We start from the raw sequence: 18110 nt of genomic DNA on the forward strand, positions 1-18110 counted from the left end.
GGGGATATAAATGTAATAGACTAATGACTGACCTGTATAGGAGGAGCCGGGGACATAAATGTATTAGACTAATGACTGACCTGTATAGGAGGAGCCGGGGACATAAATGTAATAGAGTAATGACTGACCTGTATAGGAGGAGCCGGGGACATAAATGTAATAGACTAATGACTGACCTGTATAGGGGGAGCCAGGGATATAAATGTAATAGACTAATAACTGACCTGTATAGGGGGAGCCGGGGACATAAATGTAATAGACTAATGACTGACCTGTATAGGAGGAGCCGGGGACATAAATGTAATAGACTAATGACTGACCTGTATAGGGGGAGCCGGGGACATAAATGTAATAGACTAATGACTGACCTGTATAGGAGGAGCCGGGGACATAAATGTAATAGACTAATGACTGACCTGTATAGGAGGAGCCGGGGATATAAATGTAATAGTCTAATGACTGACCTGTATAGGAGGAGCCAGGGATATAAATGTAATAGACTAATGACTGACCTGTATAGGAGGAGCCGGGGACATAAATGTAATAGACTAATGACTGACCTGTATAGGGGGAGCCGGGGACATAAATGTAATAGGCTTATGACTGACCTGTATAGGAGGAGCCGGGGACATAAATGTAATAGACTAATGCCTGACCTGTATAGGAGGAGCCGGGGATATAAATGTAATAGACTAATGACTGACCTGTATAGGAGGAGCCAGGGATATAAATGTAATAGACTAATGACTGACCTGTATAGGAGGAGCCGGGGACATAAATGTAATATACTAATGACTGACCTGTATAGGAGGAGCCGGGGACATAAATGTAATAGGCTAATGACTGACCTGTATAGGAGGAGCCAGGGATATAAATGTAATAGACTAATGAATGACCTGTATAGGAGGAGCCGGGGACATAAATGTAATAGACTAATGACTGACCTGTATAGGAGGAGCCGGGGATATAAATGTAATAGACTAATGACTGACCTGTATAGGGGGAGCCGGGGACATAAATGTAATAGACTAATGACTGACCTGTATAGGAGGAGCCGGGGACATAAATGTAATAGGCTAATGACTGACCTGTATAGGAGGAGCCGGGGATATAAATGTAATAGACTAATGACTGACCTGTATAGGAGGAGCCGGGGATATAAATGTAATAGACTAATGACTGACCTGTATAGGAGGAGCCAGGGACATAAATGTAATACACTAATGACTGACCTGTATAGGAGGAGCCGGGGATATAAATGTAATACACTAATGACTGACCTGTATAGGGGGAACCGGGGACATAAATGTAATACACTAATGACTGACCTGTATAGGGGGAGCCGGGGACATAAATGTAATACACTAATGACTGACCTGTATAGGAGGAGCCGGGGATATAAATGTAATATGCTAATGACTGACCTGTATAGGGGGAGCCGGGGACATAAATGTAATAGACTAATGACTGACCTGTATAGGGGGAGCCGGGGACATAAATGTAATAGACTAATGACTGACCTGTATAGGGGGAGCCAGGGATATAAATGTAATAGACTAATGACTGACCTGTATAGGAGGAGCCGGGGACATAAATGTAATAGACTAATGACTGACCTGTATAGGAGGAGCTGGGGACATAAATGTAATACACTAATGACTGACCTGTATAGGGGGAGCCGGGGACATAAATGTAATACACTAATGACTGACCTGTATAGGAGGAGCCGGGGATATAAATGTAATATGCTAATGACTGACCTGTATAGGGGGAGCCGGGGACATAAATGTAATAGACTAATGACTGACCTGTATAGGGGGAGCCGGGGACATAAATGTAATAGACTAATGACTGACCTGTATAGGGGGAGCCAGGGATATAAATGTAATAGACTAATGACTGACCTGTATAGGAGGAGCCGGGGACATAAATGTAATAGACTAATGACTGACCTGTATAGGAGGAGCCGGGGACATAAATGTAATAGACTAATGACTGACCTGTATAGGAGGAGCCGGGGACATAAATGTAATAGACTAATGACTGACCTGTATAGGGGGAGCCGGGGACATAAATGTAATAGACTAATGACTGACCTGTATAGGGGGAGCCAGGGATATAAATGTAATAGACTAATGACTGACCTGTATAGGAGGAGCCGGGGACATAAATGTAATAGACTAATGACTGACCTGTATAGGGGGAGCCGGGGATATAAATGTAATAGACTAATGACTGACCTGTATAGGGGGAGCCGGGGACATAAATGTAATAGACCAATGACTGACCTGTATAGGAGGAGCCGGGGACATAAATGTAATAGGCTAATGACTGACCTGTATAGGGGGAGCCGGGGATATAAATGTAATAGACTAATGACTGACCTGTATAGGGGGAGCCGGGGACATAAATGTAATAGACCAATGACTGACCTGTATAGGAGGAGCCGGGGACATAAATGTAATAGACCAATGACTGACCTGTATAGGAGGCGCCGGCGACATAAATGTAATAGACTAATGACTGACCTGTATAGGGGGAGCCGGGGATATAAATGTAATAGACTAATGACTGACCTGTATAGGAGGAGCCGGGGATATAAATGTAATAGACTAATGACTGACCTGTATAGGAGGAGCCGGGGACATAAATGTAATAGACTAATGACTGACCTGTATAGAGGGAGCCGGGGACATAAATGTAATAGAATAATGACTGACCTGTATAGGAGGAGCCGGGGACATAAATATAATAAACTAATGACTGACCTGTATAGGAGGAGCCGGGGACATAAATGTAATAGACTAATGACTGACCTGTATAGGGGGAGCCGGGGACATAAATGTAATAGACTAATGACTGACCTGTATAGGAGGAGCCGGGGACATAAATGTAATAGACTAATGACTGACCTGTATAGGGGGAGCCGGGGATATAAATGTAATAGACTAATGACTGACCTGTATAGGGGGAGCCGGGGACATAAATGTAATAGACTAATGACTGACCTGTATAGGAGGAGCCGGGGATATAAATGTAATAGACTAATGACTGACCTGTATAGGGGGAGCCGGGGACATAAATGTAATAGACTAATGACTGACCTGTATAGGAGGAGCCGGGGACATAAATGTAATAAGCTAATGACTGACCTGTATAGGAGGAGCCGGGGACATAAATGTAATAGACTAATGACTGACCTGTATAGGAGGAGCCGGGGATATAAATGTAATAGGCTAATGACTGACCTGTATAGGGGGAGGCGGGGACATAAATGTAATAGACTAATGACTGACCTGTATAGGAGGAGCCGGGGACATAAATGTAATAGACTAATGACTGACCTGTATAGGGGGAGGCGGGGACATAAATATAATAGACTAATGACTGACCTGTATAGGAGGAGCCCGGGACATAAATGTAATAGACTAATGACTGACCTGTATAGGAGGAGCCGGGGACATAAATGTAATAGACTAATGACTGACCTGTATAGGGGGAGCCGGGGACATAAATGTAATAGACTAATGACTGACCTGTATAGGAGGAGCCGGGGACATAAATGTAATAGACTAATGACTGACCTGTATAGGAGGAGCCGGGGACATAAATGTAATAGACTAATGACTGACCTGTATAGGAGGAGCCGGGGACATAAATGTAATAGACTAATGACTGACCTGTATAGGAGGAGCCGGGGAGATAAATGTAATAGAGTAATGACTGACCTGTATAGGGGGAGCCGGGGACATAAATGTAATAGACTAATGACTGACCTGTATAGGGGGAGCCGGGGACATAAATGTAATAGACTAATGACTGACCTGTATAGGGGGAGCCGGGGACATAAATGTAATAGACTAATGACTGACCTGTATAGGAGGAGCAGGTGGACATAAATGTAATAGACTAATGACTGACCTGTATAGGAGGAGCCGGGGATATAAATGTAATATACTAATGACTGACCTGTATAGGGGGAGCCGGGGATATAAATGTAATATACTAATGACTGACCTGTATAGGGGGAGCCGGGGGACATAAATGTAATAGACTAATGACTGACCTGTATAGGGGGAGCCGGGGGACATAAATGTAATAGACTAATGACTGACCTGTATAGGAGGAGCCGGGGACATAAATGTAATAGACTAATGACTGACCTGTATAGGAGGAGCCGGGGACATAAATGTAATAGGCTAATGACTGACCTGTATAGGGGGATCCGGGGACATAAATGTAATAGACTAATGACTGACCTGTATAGGAGGAGCCGGGGATATAAATGTAATAGGCTAATGACTGACCTGTATAGGAGGAGCCGGGGATATAAATGTAATAGGCTAATGACTGACCTGTATAGGGGGAGGCGGGGACATAAATGTAATAGACTAATGACTGACCTGTATAGGGGGAGCCGGGGACATAAATGTAATAGACTAATGACTGACCTGTATAGGGGGAGCCGGGGATATAGATGTAATAGACTAATGACTGACCTGTATAGGAGGAGCGGGGACATAAATGTAATAGACTAATGACTGACCTGTATAGGGGGATCCTTGGACATAAATGTAAAAGACTAATTACTGACCTGTATAGGAGGAGCCGGGGGCATAAATGTAATAGACTAATGACTGACCTGTATAGGAGGAGCCGGGGATATAAATGTAATAGGCTAATGACTGACCTGTATAGGGGGATTCGGGGACATAAATGTAATAGACTAATGACTGACCTGTATAGGAGGAGCCGGGGATATAAATGTAATAGACTAATGACTGACCTGTATAGGAGGAGCCGGGGATATAAATGTAATAGACTAATGACTGACCTGTATAGGAGGAGCCGGGGACATAAATGTAATAGACTAATGACTGACCTGTATAGGGGGAGCCGGGGACATAATTGTAATAGGCTAATGACTGACCTGTATAGGAGGAGCCGGGGATATAAATGTAATAGGCTAATGACTGACCTGTATAGGGGGAGGCGGGGACATAAATGTAATAGACTAATGACTGACCTGTATAGGGGGAGCCGGGGACATAAATGTAATAGACTAATGACTGACCTGTATAGAAGGAGCGGGGACATAAATGTAATAGACTAATGACTGACCTGTATAGGGGGATCCTTGGACATAAATGTAAAAGACTAATTACTGACCTGTATAGGAGGAGCCGGGGATATAAATGTAATAGGCTAATGACTGACCTGTATAGGAGGAGCCGGGGATATAAATGTAATAGACTAATGACTGACCTGTATAGGAGGAGCCGGGGACATAAATGTAATAGACTAATGACTGACCTGTATAGGAGGAGCCGGGGACATAAATGTAATAGACTAATGACTGACCTGTATAGGAGGAGCCGGGGATATAAATGTAATAGGCTAATGACTGACCTGTATAGGAGGAGCCGGGGATATAAATGTAATAGGCTAATGACTGACCTGTATAGGAGGAGCCGGGGATATAAATGTAATAGACTAATGACTGACCTGTATAGGAGGAGCCGGGGACATAAATGTAATAGACTAATGACTGACCTGTATAGGAGGAGCCGGGGACATAAATGTAATAGACTAATGACTGACTTGTATAGGGGGAGCCGGGGATATAAATGTAATAGACTAATGACTGACCTGTATAGGAGGAGTCGGGGACATAAATGTAATAGACTAATGACTGACCTGTATAGGAGGAGCCGGGGACATAAATGTAATAGACTAATGACTGACCTGTATAGGAGGAGCCGGGGATATAAATGTAATAGACTAATGACTGACCTGTATAGGGGGAGCCGGGGACATAAATGTAATAGACTAATGACTGACCTGTATAGGAGGAGCCGGGGACATAAATGTAATAGACTAATGACTGACCTGTATAGGGGGAGCCGGGGATATAAATGTAGTAGACTAATGACTGACCTGTATAGGAGGAGCCGGGGACATAAATGTAATAGACTAATGACTGACCTGTATAGGAGGAGCCGGGGACATAAATGTAATAGACTAATGACTGACCTGTATAGGAGAAGCCGGGGACATAAATGTAATAGACTAATGACTGACCTGTATAGGAGGAGCCGGGGACATAAATGTAATAGACTAATGGCTGACCTGTATAGGGGGAGCCGGGGATATAAATGTAATAGACTAATGACTGACCTGTATAGGGGGAGCCGGGGATATAAATGTAATAGACTAATGACTGACCTGTATAGGAGGAGCCGGGGACATAAATGTAATAGACTAATGACTGACCTGTATAGGAGGAGCCGGGGACATAAATGTAATAGACTAATGACTGACCTGTATAGGAGGGGCCGGGGATATAAATGTAATAGACTAATGACTGACCTGTATAGGAGGAGCCGGGGATATAAATGTAATAGACTAATGACTGACCAGTATAGGGGGAGCCGGGGACATAAATGTAATAGGCTAATGAATGACCTGTATAGGAGGAGCCGGGGACATACATGTAATAGACTAATGAATGACCTGTATAGGAGGAGCCGGGGACATAAATGTAATAGACTAATGACTGACCTGTATAGGGGGATCCGGGGATATAAATGTAATAGAATAATGACTGACCTGTATAGGGGGAGCCGGGGACATAAATGTAATAGAATAATGACTGACCTGTATAGGGGGATCCGGGGATATAAATGTAATAAAATAATGACTGACCTGTATAGGGGGAGCCGGGGACATAAATGTAATAGGCTAATGACTGACCTGTATAGGGAGAGCCGGGGACATAAATGTAATAGACTAATGACTGACCTGTATAGGGGGAGCCGGGGGACATAAATGTAATAGAATAATGACTGACCTGTATAGGGGGAGCCGGGGACATAAATGTAATAGAATAATGACTGACCTGTATAGGGGGAGCCGGGGACATAAATGTAATAGACTAATGACTGACCTGTATAGGAGGAGCCGGGGACATAAATGTAATAGACTAATGACTGACCTGTATAGGGGGAGCCGGGGATATAAATGTAATAGGCTAATGACTGACCTGTATAGGGGGAGCCGGGGATATAAATGTAATAGGCTAATGACTGACCTGTATAGGGGGAGCCGGGGATATAAATGTAATAGACTAATGACTGACCTGTATAGGAGGAGCCGGGGATATAAATGTAATAGGCTAATGACTGACCTGTATAGGGGGAGCCGGGGATATAAATGTAATAGGCTAATGACTGACCTGTATAGGGGGAGCCGGGGATATAAATGTAATAGACTAATGACTGACCTGTATAGGAGGAGCCGGGGACATAAATGTAATAGACTAATGACTGACCTGTATAGGAGGAGCCGGGGACATAAATGTAATAGACTAATGACTGACCTGTATAGGAGGAGCCGGGGACATAAATGTAATAGGCTAATGACTGACCTGTATAGGAGGAGCCGGGGACATAAATGTAATAGACTAATGACTGACCTGTATAGGAGGAGCCGGGGACATAAATGTAATAGGCTAATGACTGACCTGTATAGGAGGAGCCGGGGACATAAATGTAATAGACTAATGACTGACCTGTATAGGAGGAGCCGGGGACATAAATGTAATAGGCTAATGACTGACCTGTATAGGAGGAGCCGGGGATATAAATGTAATAGACTAATGACTGACCTGTATAGGAGGAGCCGGGGATATAAATGTAATAGACTAATGACTGACCTGTATAGGAGGAGCCGGGGACATAAATGTAATAGACTAATGACTGACCTGTATAGGAGGAGCCGGGGATATAAATGTAATAGACTAATGACTGACCTGTATAGGAGGAGCCGGGGACATAAATGTAATAGGCTAATGACTGACCTGTATAGGAGGAGCCGGGGACATAAATGTAATAGACTAATGACTGACCTGTATAGGAGGAGCCGGGGACATAAATGTAATAGGCTAATGACTGACCTGTATAGGAGGAGCCGGGGACATAAATGTAATAGACTAATGACTGACCTGTATAGGAGGAGCCGGGGACATAAATGTAATAGACTAATGACTGACCTGTATAGGGGGAGCCGGGGACATAAATGTAATAGACTAATGACTGACCTGTATAGGAGGAGCCGGGGATATAAATGTAATAGACTAATGACTGACCTGTATAGGAGGAGCCGGGGACATAAATGTAATAGACTAATGACTGACCTGTATAGGGGGAGCCGGGGATATAAATGTAATAGACTAATGACTGACCTGTATAGGGGGAGCCGGGGGCATAAATGTAATAGACTAATGACTGACCTGTATAGGAGGAGCCGAGGACATAAATGTAATAGACTAATGACTGACCTGTATAGGGGGAGCCGGGGACATAAATGTAATAGACTAATGACTGACCTGTATAGGAGGAGCCGGGGACATAAATGTAATAGACTAATGACTGACCTGTATAGGAGGAGCCGGGGATATAAATGTAATAGACTAATGACTGACCTGTATAGGGGGAGCCGGGGACATAAATGTAATAGACTAATGACTGACCTGTATAGGAGGAGCCGGGGACATAAATGTAATAGACTAATGACTGACCTGTATAGGGAGAGCCGGGGACATAAATATAATAAACTAATGACTGACCTGTATAGGAGGAGCCGGGGACATAAATGTAATAGACTAATGACTGACCTGTATATGGGGAGCCGGGGACATAAATGTAATAGACTAATGACTGACCTGTATAGGGGGAGCCGGGGACATAAATGTAATAGACTAATGACTGACCTGTATAGGAGGAGCCGGGGATATAAATGTAATAGACTAATGACTGACCTGTATATGGGGAGCCGGGGACATAAATGTAATAGACTAATGACTGACCTGTATAGGAGGAGCCGGGGATATAAATGTAATAGACTAATGACTGACCTGTATAGGAGGAACCGGGGATATAAATGTAATAGACTAATGACTGACCTGTATAGGGGGAGCCGGGGACATAAATGTAATAGACTAATGACTGACCTGTATAGGAGGAGCCGGGGACATAAATGTAATAGACTAATGACTGTCCTGTATAGGAGGAGCCGAGGATATAAATGTAATAGGCTAATGACTGACCTGTATAGGAGGAGCCGGGGATATAAATGTAATAGACTAATGACTGACCTGTATAGGAGGAGCCGAGGATATAAATGTAATAGACTAATGACTGACCTGTATAGGAGGAGCCGGGGATATAAATGTAATAGACTAATGACTGACCTGTATAGGAGGAGCCGAGGATATAAATGTAATAGACTAATGACTGACCTGTATAGGAGGAGCCGAGGATATAAATGTAATAGACTAATGACTGACCTGTATAGGAGGAGCCGGGGATATAAATGTAATAGACTAATGACTGACCTGTATAGGGGGAGCCGGGGACATAAATGTAATAGACTAATGACTGACCTGTATAGGGGAGCCGGGGACATAAATGTAATAGACTAATGACTGACCTGTATAGGAGGAGCCGGGGTCATAAATGTAATAGACTAATGAATGACCTGTATAGGGGGAGCCGGGGATATAAATGTAATAGACTAATGACTGACCTGTATAGGAGGAGCCGGGGATATAAATGTAATAGACTAATGACTGACCTGTATAGGAGGAGCCGGGGATATAAATGTAATAGACTAATGACTGACCTGTATAGGGGGAGCCGGGGGCATAAATGTAATAGACTAATGACTGACCTGTATAGGAGGAGCCGAGGACATAAATGTAATAGACTAATGACTGACCTGTATAGGAGGAGCCGGGGACATAAATGTAATAGACTAATGACTGACCTGTATAGGAGGAGCCGGGGACATAAATGTAATAGACTAATGACTGACCTGTATAGGAGGAGCCGAGGACATAAATGTAATAGACTAATGACTGACCTGTATAGGGGGAGCCGGGGACATAAATGTAATAGACTAATGACTGACCTGTATAGGAGGAGCCGAGGACATAAATGTAATAGACTAATGACTGACCTGTATAGGAGGAGCCGGGGACATAAATGTAATAGACTAATGACTGACCTGTATAGGAGGAGCCGGGGACATAAATGTAATAGACTAATGACTGACCTGTATAGGGGGAGCCGGGGATATAAATGTAATAGACTAATGACTGACCTGTATAGGAGGAGCCGGGGACATAAATGTAATAGACTAATGACTGACCTGTATAGGGGGAGCCGGGGACATAAATGTAATAGACTAATGACTGACCTGTATAGGAGGAGCCGGGGATATAAATGTAATAGACTAATGACTGACCTGTATAGGGGGAGCCGGGGACATAAATGTAATAGGCTAATGGCTGACCTGTATAGGAGGAGCCGGGGACATAAATGTAATAGACTAATGACTGACCTGTATAGGAGGAGCCGGGGACATAAATGTAATAGACTAATGACTGACCTGTATAGGGGGAGCCAAGGACATAAATGTAATAGACTAATGACTGACCTGTATAGGAGGAGCCGGGGACATAAATGTAATAGACTAATGACTGACCTGTATAGGAGGAGCCGGGGACATAAATGTAATAGACTAATGACTGACCTGTATAGGAGGAGCCGGGGACATAAATGTAATAGGCTAATGGCTGACCTGTATAGGAGGAGCCGGGGATATAAATGTAATAGACTAATGACTGACCTGTATAGGGGGAGCCGGGGACATAAATGTAATAGACTAATGAATGACCTGTATAGGAGGAGCCGGGGATATAAATGTAATAGAATAATGACTGACCTGTATAGGGGGAGCCGGGGACATAAATGTAATAGAATAATGACTGACCTGTATAGGGGGAGCCGGGGACATAAGTGTAATAGAATAATGACTGACCTGTATAGGGGGAGCCGGGGACATAAATGTAATAGGCTAATGACTGACCTGTATAGGGAGAGCTGGGGACATAAATGTAATAGACTAATGACTGACCTGTATAGGGGGAGCCGGGGACATAAATGTAATAGACTAATGACTGACCTGTATAGGAGGAGCCGGGGACATAAATGTAATAGAATAATGACTGACCTGTATAGGGGGAGGCGGGGACATAAATGTAATAGACTAATGACTGACCTGTATAGGAGGAGCCGGGGATATAAATGTAATAGGCTAATGACTGACCTGTATAGGGGGATCCAGGGACATAAATGTAATAGACTAATGACAGACCTGTATAGGAGGAGCCGGGGATATAAATGTAATAGGCTAATTACTGACCTGTATAGGGGGAGCCGGGGACATAAATGTAATAGACTAATGACTGACCTGTATAGGAGGAGCAGGGGACATAAATGTAATAGACTAATGACTGACCTGTATAGGAGGAGCCGGGGACATAAATGTAATAGACTAATGACAGACCTGTATAGGAGGAGCCGGGGACATAAATGTAATAGACTAATGACTGACCTGTATAGGAAGAGCCGGGGATATAAATGTAATAGGCTAATGACTGACCTGTATAGGAGGAGCCGGGGACATAAATGTAATAGACTAATGACAGACCTGTATAGGAAGAGCCGGGGATATAAATGTAATAGGCTAATGACTGACCTGTATAGGGGGATCCGGGGACATAAATGTAATAGACTAATGACTGACCTGTATATGGGGAGGCGGGGACATAAATGTAATAGACTAATGACTGACCTGTATAGGAGGAGCCGGGGATATAAATGTAATAGGCTAATGACTGACCTGTATAGGGGGATCCAGGGACATAAATGTAATAGACTAATGACAGACCTGTATAGGAGGAGCCGGGGATATAAATGTAATATACTAATGACTGACCTGTATAGGGGGAGCCGGGGACATAAATGTAATATACTAATGACTGACCTGTATAGGAGGAGCCGGGGACATAAATGTAATAGACTAATGACTGACCTGTATAGGAGGAGCCGGGGACATAAATGTAATAGGCTAATGACTGACCTGTATAGGAGGAGCCGGGGATATAAATGTAATAGACTAATGACTGACCTGTATAGGAGGAGCCGGGGATATAAATGTAATAGACTAATGACTGACCTGTATAGGAGGAGCCGGGGACATAAATGTAATAGACTAATGACTGACCTGTATAGGAGGAGCCGGGGATATAAATGTAATAGACTAATGACTGACCTGTATAGGAGGAGCCGGGGACATAAATGTAATAGGCTAATGACTGACCTGTATAGGAGGAGCCGGGGACATAAATGTAATAGACTAATGACTGACCTGTATAGGAGGAGCCGGGGACATAAATGTAATAGGCTAATGACTGACCTGTATAGGAGGAGCCGGGGACATAAATGTAATAGACTAATGACTGACCTGTATAGGAGGAGCCGGGGACATAAATGTAATAGACTAATGACTGACCTGTATAGGGGGAGCCGGGGACATAAATGTAATAGACTAATGACTGACCTGTATAGGAGGAGCCGGGGATATAAATGTAATAGACTAATGACTGACCTGTATAGGAGGAGCCGGGGACATAAATGTAATAGACTAATGACTGACCTGTATAGGGGGAGCCGGGGATATAAATGTAATAGACTAATGACTGACCTGTATAGGGGGAGCCGGGGGCATAAATGTAATAGACTAATGACTGACCTGTATAGGAGGAGCCGAGGACATAAATGTAATAGACTAATGACTGACCTGTATAGGGGGAGCCGGGGACATAAATGTAATAGACTAATGACTGACCTGTATAGGAGGAGCCGGGGACATAAATGTAATAGACTAATGACTGACCTGTATAGGAGGAGCCGGGGATATAAATGTAATAGACTAATGACTGACCTGTATAGGGGGAGCCGGGGACATAAATGTAATAGACTAATGACTGACCTGTATAGGAGGAGCCGGGGACATAAATGTAATAGACTAATGACTGACCTGTATAGGGAGAGCCGGGGACATAAATATAATAAACTAATGACTGACCTGTATAGGAGGAGCCGGGGACATAAATGTAATAGACTAATGACTGACCTGTATATGGGGAGCCGGGGACATAAATGTAATAGACTAATGACTGACCTGTATAGGGGGAGCCGGGGACATAAATGTAATAGACTAATGACTGACCTGTATAGGAGGAGCCGGGGATATAAATGTAATAGACTAATGACTGACCTGTATATGGGGAGCCGGGGACATAAATGTAATAGACTAATGACTGACCTGTATAGGAGGAGCCGGGGATATAAATGTAATAGACTAATGACTGACCTGTATAGGAGGAACCGGGGATATAAATGTAATAGACTAATGACTGACCTGTATAGGGGGAGCCGGGGACATAAATGTAATAGACTAATGACTGACCTGTATAGGAGGAGCCGGGGACATAAATGTAATAGACTAATGACTGTCCTGTATAGGAGGAGCCGAGGATATAAATGTAATAGGCTAATGACTGACCTGTATAGGAGGAGCCGGGGATATAAATGTAATAGACTAATGACTGACCTGTATAGGAGGAGCCGAGGATATAAATGTAATAGACTAATGACTGACCTGTATAGGAGGAGCCGGGGATATAAATGTAATAGACTAATGACTGACCTGTATAGGAGGAGCCGAGGATATAAATGTAATAGACTAATGACTGACCTGTATAGGAGGAGCCGAGGATATAAATGTAATAGACTAATGACTGACCTGTATAGGAGGAGCCGGGGATATAAATGTAATAGACTAATGACTGACCTGTATAGGGGGAGCCGGGGACATAAATGTAATAGACTAATGACTGACCTGTATAGGGGAGCCGGGGACATAAATGTAATAGACTAATGACTGACCTGTATAGGAGGAGCCGGGGTCATAAATGTAATAGACTAATGAATGACCTGTATAGGGGGAGCCGGGGATATAAATGTAATAGACTAATGACTGACCTGTATAGGAGGAGCCGGGGATATAAATGTAATAGACTAATGACTGACCTGTATAGGAGGAGCCGGGGATATAAATGTAATAGACTAATGACTGACCTGTATAGGGGGAGCCGGGGGCATAAATGTAATAGACTAATGACTGACCTGTATAGGAGGAGCCGAGGACATAAATGTAATAGACTAATGACTGACCTGTATAGGGGGAGCCGGGGGACATAAATGTAATAGAATAATGACTGACCTGTATAGGGGGAGCCGGGGACATAAATGTAATAGAATAATGACTGACCTGTATAGGAGGAGCCGGGGATATAAATGTAATAGACTAATGACTGACCTGTATAGGGGGATCCGGGGACATAAATGTAATAGACTAATGACTGACCTGTATAGGGGGAGCCGGGGACATAAATGTAATAGACTAATGACTGACCTGTATAGGAGTAGCCGGGGATATAAATGTAATAGACTAATGACTGACCTGTATAGGAGGAGCCGGGGATATAAATGTAATAGGCTAATGACTGACCTGTATAGGAGGAGCCGGGGACATAAATGTAATAGACTAATTACTGACCTGTATAGGAGGAGCCGGGTACATAAATGTAATAGACTAATGACTGACCTGTATAGGAGGAGCCGGGGACATAAATGTAATAGACTAATGACTGACCTGTATAGGAGGACTTGGGGACATAAATGTAATAGACTAATGACGGACCTGTATAGGAGGAGCCGGGGATATAAATGTAATAGACTAATGACTGACCTGTATAGGGGGAGCCGGGGACATAAATGTAATAGACTAATGACTGACCTGTATAGGAGGAGCCGGGGACATAAATGTAATAGACTAATGACTGACCTGTATAGGGAGAGCCGGGGACATAAATATAATAGACTAATGACTGACCTGTATAGGGGGAGCCGGGGACATAAATGTAATAGACTAATGACTGACCTGTATAGGGGGAGCCGGGGACATAAATGTAATAGACTAATGACTGACCTGTATATGGGGAGCCGGGGACATAAATGTAATAGACTAATGACTGACCTGTATAGGGGGAGCCGGGGACATAAATGTAATAGACTAATGACTGACCTGTATAGGAGGAGCCGGGGACATAAATGTAATAGACTAATGACTGACCTGTATAGGGGGAGCCGGGGACATAAATGTAATAGACTAATGACTGACCTGTATAGGGGGAGCCGGGGACATAAATGTAATAGACTAATGACTGACCTGTATAGGAGGAGCCGGGGAATAAATGTAATAGACTAATGACTGACCTGTATAGGGGGAGCCGGGGACATAAATGTAATAGACTAATGACTGACCTGTATAGGAGGACTTGGGGACATAAATGTAATAGACTAATGACTGACCTGTATAGGAGGAGCCGGGGAATAAATGTAATAGACTAATGACTGACCTGTATAGGAGGAGCCGGGGAATAAATGTAATAGACTAATGACTGACCTGTATAGGGGGAGCCGGGGACATAAATGTAATAGGCTAATGACTGACCTGTATAGGGGGAGCCGTGGATATAAATGTAATAGACTAATGACTGACCTATATAGGAGGAGCCGGGGACATAAATGTAATAGACTAATGACTGACCTGTATAGGGGGAGCCGGGGACATAAATGTAATAGACTAATGACTGACCTGTATAGGAGGAGCCGGGGACATAAATGTAATAGACTAATGACTGACCTGTATAGGGGGAGCCGTGGACATAAATGTAATAGACTAATGACTGACCTGTATAGGAGGAGCCGGGGACATAAATGTAATAGACTAATGACTGACCTGTATAGGAGGAGCCGGGGACATAAATGTAATAGGCTAATGACTGACCTGTATAGGGGGATCCGGGGACATAAATGTAATAGACTAATGACTGACCTGTATAGGAGGAGCCGGGGATATAAATGTAATAGACTAATGACTGACCTGTATAGGGGGAGCCGGGGATATAAATGTAATAGACTAATGACTGACCTGTATAGGGGGAGCCGGGGACATAAATGTAATATACTAATGACTGACCTGTATAGGAGGAGCCGGGGATATAAATGTAATAGACTAATGACTGACCTGTATAGGGGGAGCCGGGGATATAAATGTAATAGACTAATGACTGACCTGTATAGGAGGAGCCGGGGACATAAATGTAATAGACTAATGACTGACCTGTATAGGAGGAGCCGGGGATATAAATGTAATAGACTAATGACTGACCTGTATAGGAGGAGCCGGGGACATAAATGTAATAGACTAATGACTGACCTGTATAGGGGGAGCCGGGGACATAAATGTAATAGACTAATGACTGACCTGTATAGGAGGAGCCGGGGATATAAATGTAATAGACTAATGACTGACCTGTATAGGGGGAGCCGGGGACATAAATGTAATAGACTAATGACTGACCTGTATAGGAGGAGCCGGGGATATAAATGTAATAGACTAATGACTGACCTGTATAGGGGGAGCCGGGGATATAAATGTAATAGGCTAATGACTGACCTGTATAGGGGGAGCCGGGGATATAAATGTAATAGACTAATGACTGACCTGTATAGGAGGAGCCGGGGATATAAATGTAATAGACTAATGACTGACCTGTATAGGAGGAGCCGGGGACATAAATGTAATAGACTAATGACTGACCTGTATAGGGGGAGCCGGGGACATAAATGTAATAGACTAATGACTGACCTGTATAGGAGTAGCCGGGGATATAAATGTAATAGACTAATGACTGACCTGTATAGGAGGAGCCGGGGATATAAATGTAATAGACTAATGACTGACCTGTATAGGGGGAGCCGGGGACATAAATGTAATAGACTAATGACTGACCTGTATAGGAGTAGCCGGGGATATAAATGTAATAGACTAATGACTGACCTGTATAGGAGGAGCCGGGGATATAAATGTAATAGGCTAATGACTGACCTGTATAGGAGGAGCCAGGGGATATAAATGTAATAGACTAATGACTGACCTGTATAGGAGGAGCCGGGGACATAAATGTAATAGAATAATGACTGACCTGTATAGGGGGAGCCGGGGACATAAATGTAATAGACTAATGACTGACCTGTATAGGAGGAGCCGGGGATATAAATGTAATAGACTAATGACTGACCTGTATAGGGGGAGCCGGGGACATAAATGTAATAGACTAATGACTGACCTGTATAGGAGGAGCCGGGGACATAAATGTAATAGACTAATGACTGACCTGTATAGGGGGAGCCGGGGACATAAATGTAATAGACTAATGACTGACCTGTATAGGAGTAGCCGGGGATATAAATGTAATAGACTAATGACTGACCTGTATAGGAGGAGCCGGGGATATAAATGTAATAGGCTAATGACTGACCTGTATAGGAGGAGCCAGGGGATATAAATGTAATAGACTAATGACTGACCTGTATAGGAGGAGCCGGGGACATAAATGTAATAGAATAATGACTGACCTGTATAGGGGGAGCCGGGGACATAAATGTAATAGACTAATGACTGACCTGTATAGGGGGAGCCGGGGATATAAATGTAATAGGCTAATGACTGACCTGTATAGGGGGAGCCGGGGATATAAATGTAATAGACTAATGACTGACCTGTATAGGAGGAGCCGGGGATATAAATGTAATAGACTAATGACTGACCTGTATAGGAGGAGCCGGGGACATAAATGTAATAGACTAATGACTGACCTGTATAGGGGGAGCCGGGGATATAAATGTAATAGACTAATGACTGACCTGTATAGGAGGAGCCAGGGACATAAATGTAATAGACTAATGACTGACCTGTATAGGGGGAGCCGGGGATATAAATGTAATAGACTAATGACTGACCTGTATAGGAGGAGCCGGGGACATAAATGTAATAGACTAATGACTGACCTGTATAGGAGGAGCCGGGGATATAAATGTAATAGACTAATGACTGACCTGTATAGGGGGAGCCGGGGACATAAATGTAATAGACTAATGACTGACCTGTATAGGAGTAGCCGGGGATATAAATGTAATAGACTAATGACTGACCTGTATAGGAGGAGCCGGGGATATAAATGTAATAGACTAATGACTGACCTGTATAGGGGGAGCCGGGGACATAAATGT

Source organism: Anomaloglossus baeobatrachus, chromosome 1, assembly GCF_048569485.1.
Source record: "Anomaloglossus baeobatrachus isolate aAnoBae1 chromosome 1, aAnoBae1.hap1, whole genome shotgun sequence".
NCBI classification, from domain to species: domain Eukaryota; kingdom Metazoa; phylum Chordata; class Amphibia; order Anura; family Aromobatidae; genus Anomaloglossus; species Anomaloglossus baeobatrachus.